At 46.8% G+C, this 7,412-nt stretch overlaps 1 long non-coding RNA gene across 2 annotated transcripts in view; it reads left to right on the top strand.

Annotated features, from left to right (window-relative positions):
• Positions 1–7,412, top strand: part of LOC114013975 (uncharacterized) — a 31,015-nt gene continuing 23,603 nt past the window's right edge. For both annotated transcript variants that reach the window (XR_003557284.2, XR_003557285.2), the window contains exons 1-2: positions 1–86; positions 1,998–2,088. This is a non-coding gene — a long non-coding RNA (uncharacterized LOC114013975). The remainder of the gene's footprint in view (positions 87–1,997; positions 2,089–7,412) is intronic.

The raw sequence follows: 7,412 nt of genomic DNA, 5'->3' as shown, positions 1-7,412 counted from the left end.
GGTAACAAGCATGGGCTGGGTGTGAGGCCTTGTTCCTTTTCATGCTGTCTGCGGGCGCTCCCATATCGTGACTGCCACTGAAGCAGGTATGGACTTGCCTGGGAAGCGTTCTTTCTTCATCTGGTTTCGGTATGCAGTGAGACAGAGCTATCAGCTAAGATAGGATGGGCTGTGCCCCCTCTCATGTCACGGGAAGGGAGCATGGGGGAGACTGGTGTTGCTAGGAAGGACCTAACGATCAAAGCAGCAAACACTCCTGTTCAGCATTTGAGTGCTTGTGCAAGTGGACTTGCTTCAGTGTGGCTGCCATTAGGAATGCTGGTGGAGAAGAGGCACAGGGACCCCTCTTGCTGCTGAGCTTTTTCTGGATAAGGAGGGGAAGGCTGTTGAAGAGATCTATGAGGAAATGAACAAATACTATAATGAAAAAAGAAAATAAGAAAGTACTAGGGGACCACATCACGTAGAACTTTTTTTGTGGGATTTTTTCCCCTGCTGCCATAGTTGGCTGTTGGCCTTTTCCTCCTGTCTCCTCTCCCTGACCAGTTTGTGCCATGGGGTGCAGATGGTCCACCAGCCTATGCTCACAGGGTGTGTGTAGGGCAACACCTTCCATTCCCTGCACACCTGCATATGGAGGAGTTTCATCTACTAATGCCTTACTTCTAGAGAGGATAAGCTGCTTCACCTGCCAGGCACGGGATCTCACTGCCATGTTATCTGCTCAATTAGAACCCAAACCCCTTCCACATGTAGGTACCTGCAAACTGGCTACCTCATCTGTCCTTAAACTCAACTAGCACAAACCCTTACAATGCAATGGTTTCAGTTTTGGTTTAGGAAACACAGGAAGAAAAAACATCAAGGTACCCACCGGTTAACTTGTGCAGGACAGAGATCTCACACAGTGGCTGCAGTGCTTCCCCTGCACATGGGACCTCCTTGTGTTGCCAGGACCTGCCCTGCCCTCGGTGTGGGGCCAGCACAACCTGGTGTTTGAGGGGCACCTGGCCAATTCTGGCACAGCACAGGGGGCAGGGAAGGCCACACTAACCCTGGAGCTGCAGTGACGGAAGAATCCAGGGTGTCTGTGGAGACAAGGCCCAGCATGAGGGTGCCATCCCAGGGTGCAGCGGCTGCCATGGGCAGCACCAAGCACACTCCCCAGAGCTCCTGGAGTCACATTTGCAGACAGCTCTGATACGGCTCTGTGTAACACACAAGACACCTGTGTACACTGGCAGCTGCAGCTTGTGTCTCTGGACTAAGTTGCAAAACAGAGGAGCCAAACAAACTCAGAACAGCAAATTCCAGTTCTTAGTTTCCTTTTAGATCTCAAGAATACTATTCCTATGAGTTGGCAGAGCGAACATCCTTACTTAGCTAACTCAGTGAAGCAAAGGAACTGTATGAAAAACTAAATTTAATGACTCAAAAGGAAGAGTGAACCACAAGTAACAAGTCAGACAGGCAGGAATTGCTGCACAGCAGGCTCATCTCACCAGAGAGCTTACATCACTGATGTGAGTCAATGGATACTGTTTCTAACTGTCTGTAGGTTTGGGGATCACAGAGTAGAGTTGTGAAGTTTGGAGACAGCAAAAAGGGCAAATTCAGGAAGGAACAATTGGATAACCACTGGGACAGAGAAGCATAGCAGAGCTGAGAGAACAAGAGCCTTCTGCACTTTTAGGAGATAATCAGAAGTCGTCACTGAGATGTGACTGAGGGGAAGAATTTCCTTCAAGAAAGGTGAGAGTTGATAACTGAGACAAACTTGGGTACATGAATGATGCCGGCTATGCAGAGAGTCTTGATGGAAGGTCTCAAGGCAGCTGTAGGCAGAAATAAACTTAAGCCTTTGACTTTCATATTTGCAGTGCAGAGACAGAATGAGCAGCGGCTCAGCCATTGTATTCAAGGCAGTTAATAGCAGGCAGGCTGCTCCGAGAGGGAAAAGTCTACATTCTTCATGTGCCTTTCCTCTTCATTTTCAGTCTCAGGCGCAGGCTGAAGTAAGCACAAAATGAGTGCTGAAGGTTTAATTGAAAAGGCTGCAGTTTGGGCAGACCAATGCAGTGCTGTGAGGTGAGTGTTGTTTCTGTTTCCCTTTCACAGTTATAGCAACCTAGTATGTAAACTGCAGGGACCGTGCTGGGAAATTACTCGGGGGAGCAGCGAATCTTGGTTTTTAGCTTGGGTCTGATGGCAGAATGCCTTTCTGAAGCATAGGAGAAGAATTAGCAGAAGTGTGGAAAACTCTTTGGCAACTTCTTAGCCTTTGAAGAAAGCAGATAGCTATGAGGGTGCCTCAGGAGAATTTATCAAATCCCTAGCTAAATTTTGTGGAAAGCTGGTGAGGCCTTAGCATAATTCTTAAGAGAGTGATGCTTGGAAGGTTGGCTAGTCTGGTGTAGAAATGACCATCATTTGTTCTCAGCGTATCTTGATAACCTGTGAACACCCACAGCAGATTGCTTCCTTCTGGTGGAAGCAAGGGGAGGCAGGTTTATCTTTCTAAAGAACGGAGTTGGTTGGTTTAAGTTTAGCTAAGTTGAGAATTGTGTTTCTGCTCCAGGAGAGACTCTCCCTGACATTAACACTTTCTGCTGTGAATGCTACAGCTCTAGGCTTGCCACAGCTTCTGTTTCCTGGCTCGGAGGACGTTATTTTGGAAATAACCTCTAAAGTTATACAGTGCTGAAAAGACTCCATTCAGACTATTTTTCTCTCTTTTTTTTTTTTTTTTTTTTTTTTTTTTTGCAATGAAGCCTTGACTGAACCAATCTCTGGGCACTGATTTGAACCACAGTTTGTAAACTTGATGAATTGTTTGCTGTTCGGTGTGTTTGCCTGGAGAAACCAGCCAGGCTTGCATAACTTTTTTGTGATGAGAAGAGTCAGGACAGAAGGTTTGTAACTGGAGATATATATACCAGGGACTGAAAGATGTGTGTGAATATGTCTGATGAGCCACAAGAAAACAGATATGTGAGAGAGGGTGGGATGATATGTCTAGAATCGGGGTGTTGGCCAGCAGAACAGGGAATTAATAACAGACTGACTTAACCTCCTGCAGTTGTTGCTCCTTTTGATACATACAGCTGGCCAAAAATTTAATCCTTCATTTAGGAGAGAGGTAGGTAACTGTATTTACCTTTTTTCTTAAAGTTCCAAAATATAAGGTTATGTTTTCAATGGTATGAGGGAATTGAGCAGCAGGATGCTATTTCCTTGCTTGTGGCTCTAGCCACCTTTCAGCTAGTACTGAAGAGCTGGTTTTGTCTATGTTTCAGTCAGGGCTGACTCCCAAGATCGCTCTAGGTTTGTTTGAAGCCACCTTCTCTATGCTTTGTCTGCTTTTCCTCATGTTCCCTGTCCTCAAGACTCCTGTGCAAAACACTACTCAGAAAGTCATGTTTCTGTTTGTCACACCATTCCCACCTCCCACCCTCCACTTCAAATTTCTGGATGTTTGCCTCTCCTCTGGGCAGTGACTTGGGCAGTGTTTTGGAATGGAGGCTGCTGTTTCTCTGCAATGGAGCTAGACTGTATCTTATAGCTAACTTAAGGCCGGCAGTAACATCCACTCGCTTTGACTATGTTTCACGCAACCCATGGCCACACCTGCTTTATCTGGAGCCTGAGTTTTGGATGTATCTTTATACCATCACAGTGGAACTGTGTGGTGATGTGTCTTTTCAGGTCACTTACTGGCACTGTGGGACAAACAAAGGCTGTAGCTCCAGGAACCTCTGTATTTGCTACTGTGAGAAGGTGATATGGGTTAAAACTTTCCTAGCAAAAATGATGAGTTTGGTCCTCCTGTGCAATTCACCCTGTATCCGTGTCAGATATGTGGTTTAGTAGAGCAGGAGAGGCAGGTCTGAGAATGAATAGCTGAGGTAGACCCAGTTATTTTATCATTCTTGGCTTATGTTGGCTTTTGTAAGTGGAAGTATGGCCTGGTAGAGTCTGTGGTCAAGATACAGGAGTATTGGCAGAATGGAAGTACATTTAGTGCGTATTTACTTGGGCAACAGTGGTTGGAAGCAAGGTAATCTCAGTAACTTCTGATCCCCTGCTTGGTTCCTGTGATATGTTGTTGGTTTCACGTCCATCCTCCATGGACATTTGTTGGCAGTCATGCCTATTGCTGCTCAGGTTGGCGAGTGGTGAAGTAGTGTAGTAGTTTCTTTAGGTCTCAAGTTCCGTTGCTTTCTAACAGTGCTTCGTGGACCTAAACAGGCCTCAGTCCCCCAGGTTCAGGGCTCCCTAGTGGATTCATTACTAGCCCCTCCATCTCAAACAAATCAGGGATTTGACTTTGCATGGTTGATGTGATAAGGCTCCTATTTAATGACTCGCTCATTTGTTTCCCTATCTCTAGCAGCAAAGAAAGACCTGTGGCTGTAACCTATGACCAGGGTCTCTGCCTTTTCTGTCACCCACGTTGGGTGATATTGAGCCAGTAAGATAATTTCATTTGTGCCTTGCTTTCTTAGTCCATAAAATGAGAGTAGTGAGACTGTTACCCTCCCTCTCCCCTCCCCATCCAGGATGAAGTGAAAGGCTGCATCTGTGCGGTATAAACAAAACCCTAATTTACATGTAAATGCGTGTGATATCGCTGTAGCAGCAGAGTTGTACCAGTGAAGCCCTCCTTGTGTGCAGGCAGCTTATGTCAGCAGAATAGCGCTCTTTTTTGAGCAGAACTTTTCCAAGCACTATCAGCTGTATCAGCAGAAACACTGAATGCCAATATAACTGCATCCTCATTAGGATCCAGAGCCCCATGATATTTTAATTCCTAACTTCTTTTTAGGTGCTTAAATACCATTGAGCATCTGGGCCTATGACTTTTGGCACTATGGAAGTGACCCCAAATCCTCCTCCCACCAGTACCCTGGCAAGCAGGGGTGGTCTTACTTTATCAGCTGCCGCAGAGCGCTCTGAGAAGCTCTGGTAAAGGGCACTGAGCCCAGCAGAGTGTGATCAGGCTGCTATGGCTAACTCCAGGGAGGACCACAACTGCTGCTGCTGTTTCTGACAACATTGTTGGTACTGCGGAGACTGGACAGGTTCCTTCTTATTCATTTGGTCCTTTGTGAAAAACAGAACTAAAATCAGCATTCCCTTGAAAGTGTGTCTTTGTTGATACTTTTAATTTCATCCCTTACTGATGCTGTTACAAAGGTGGCACATGAGAAGGCAGCGTGCTGTAGAGAAGAGGAGAGATGGTGAGGACAGCACTCTAGCACCTGAGCAATGACCAGACCTTACTTAGCCTGGAGAAGGGAGGAAGGAGCAGTTTGTTACCATTCAGGTACTAAGCACAGTTTTACAGATTCTCATTCTCGTGCCTCTCCTCTTTAGAAAAACTGGATGAAGGGGGATAGACAAATTGACAGAAGATGTTGCTAAAGGGGCTTTTTTTTTTTAATGCTCGGCTTTCTACCTGCAGAGTGAGTCAGTTCAGCTTGCTGATCCAACAGAAAATTATCCTGTGGAAAATTGACCAGATTTCCTTCGGACTGGTGAACTGAACTGACTTGGTGGCTGAGGGAAGGTGGTCATAGATTAGATGTAAGGGGAAACAACCTGTTCTGTGCAGTAGCTGCTCTTGAATTACAGATCTAGTATTAGGGGTGATGGGAGCACAGAAAGAATCAGCTACCTGAAGTTCAGTCCAGAGAAAAGGGTCAGTACAGGAAAATGGAAGGCTGCTGCTGTTGGAAGAAGGGTTTGCCGGAGTCAAGAAGACGCTCAATATGAGTTATGCATCTTGCTCAACTTTATTAGTTTCTAACACTACTTGTATAGAACCGATACACATGCATATTCGTAAAGCAGAAATATAATTGGTTAGTAGTCTCTAAACACGCACGGTTCTCACACCCCTAATTATCATGACTAAAATAAGCATTCTATCCATGTAGCTAATTGTGTTGCTGTGCTTCAGCCTTGTAGTTTGTTACTCCCTATATTCCCATACCGGTCCCTATCTTTCTTGGCCCTGCACCTGCTTTCCCAGGAGCTGTAGCTTGTTACAGCCACGGCCTGTTGGCACAACATAATTACTTGGTCTCAGGATTCACGAATAGCTCAAGGCTACCTTTCTTGTTAACTTCAGCACAGCGACTTCAGCACAATTCTGATTACAGGCCTATTCTAATACCAGGCCTGGATTGTGCAGATCTTCAGAGATTCTAAGGCCACGCTTCTGCAGCCATTCTTCTACGTGCTGCCTCTGCTTTTGGCAAGGATGTTATTATTCGGATAGAGGAGGGAGAGGCTTTGCCATACAGGGCAATGGATTGAGGGAGAAATTGAACAGAATCCTGAACTACCCCTAATTAGGTAGATAAAAACTTTCCCTTCAAAATCCAAGGAAGTGAAAGCCATGCTTAACTTGAGGAAAGGAAAGATGTTAGAGGCTGTGCCCTACCATAGGGGAAATCTGCCCCAGGAACAGAGATGGATACTTGGCCTTCCATCCAAGACGCCTGGGCAGGACACGTGCCGAGCACTCAAGTTGTCTTTCCCACTCCCAAGTGTGTGTGTGTTGATCAGCATCAGGCAAACGGGGCGGCAAAGCTGGCTCTGTGCTCACCCCCCCAAGTGCAGGGGAGAGACGTCTCTGCCCGACAAGCATAAGCGGCAGCTACGGGAAATGGCAGAACTCACAGAAAAATCGCATTTCCAGTGAAGATGCTGCCGGCCTGAGTGGCTGCTGTATCGAGCATGGCCACAAGAGGTAAGTGTGTGCTCAGGCGTTAGGTGTTTCTCCGTGCTGGAGCAAGCCCAGCTGTGTTGGTTGTGCTCTCTGCAAGCAGCTCTGCCTGGGTCACCTCCTGTGCAGGGCTTCAAGCCGGGCCTGTGTCTCTGAAGGCACCTGGGCTCAGCCACAGCCAGGCGTGCAGGTAGCGATGATGGGGATGGGAAGGTGAATTGCCATGTGTGTGTGCCTTTTGCTTCCTGGAGATGGGGGAGGATGAGATGTGGGACCCTGACCAGTCCTGGGTGAACAGGGACTGTCTTGTCCAGAGATGCTGGGCAGCCAGTTGGGCAAATCTCATTTCAGCTGTATCCTCGCCCACGTACATCAGATCACTGGTTGTATTAGCTGAATCATACTCTGATTAGGGCATTCAGGCTTGAGGATGGTGACGTTGAGGTGATTTTAGGAGGGGTAGGGGTCCTCAAGAGAGAGCTGAGGTCTTCAAGGTGAGCTTGGAAGGTTTACAAAGAGGAGGATGAGCCCAAAAGGATATGGGCAGGCATTGCTGCCAGCTCTCTAAAGATGTTTTGCCTCTAGCACTTCTCAGAGCATTTGTTAGGCCACGTGTATAGAGCATGCAAGCTATATAGCAGTAACAAGTGGGATGTGGTTGTTAGCAACACCATCAGAC

This window comes from Falco peregrinus, chromosome 1 (assembly GCF_023634155.1).
Source record: "Falco peregrinus isolate bFalPer1 chromosome 1, bFalPer1.pri, whole genome shotgun sequence".
Lineage (NCBI taxonomy): Eukaryota > Metazoa > Chordata > Aves > Falconiformes > Falconidae > Falco > Falco peregrinus.
The sequence above is the reverse complement of the archived record's forward strand: the minus strand, read 5'-3'. Positions and strand labels throughout refer to the sequence as shown.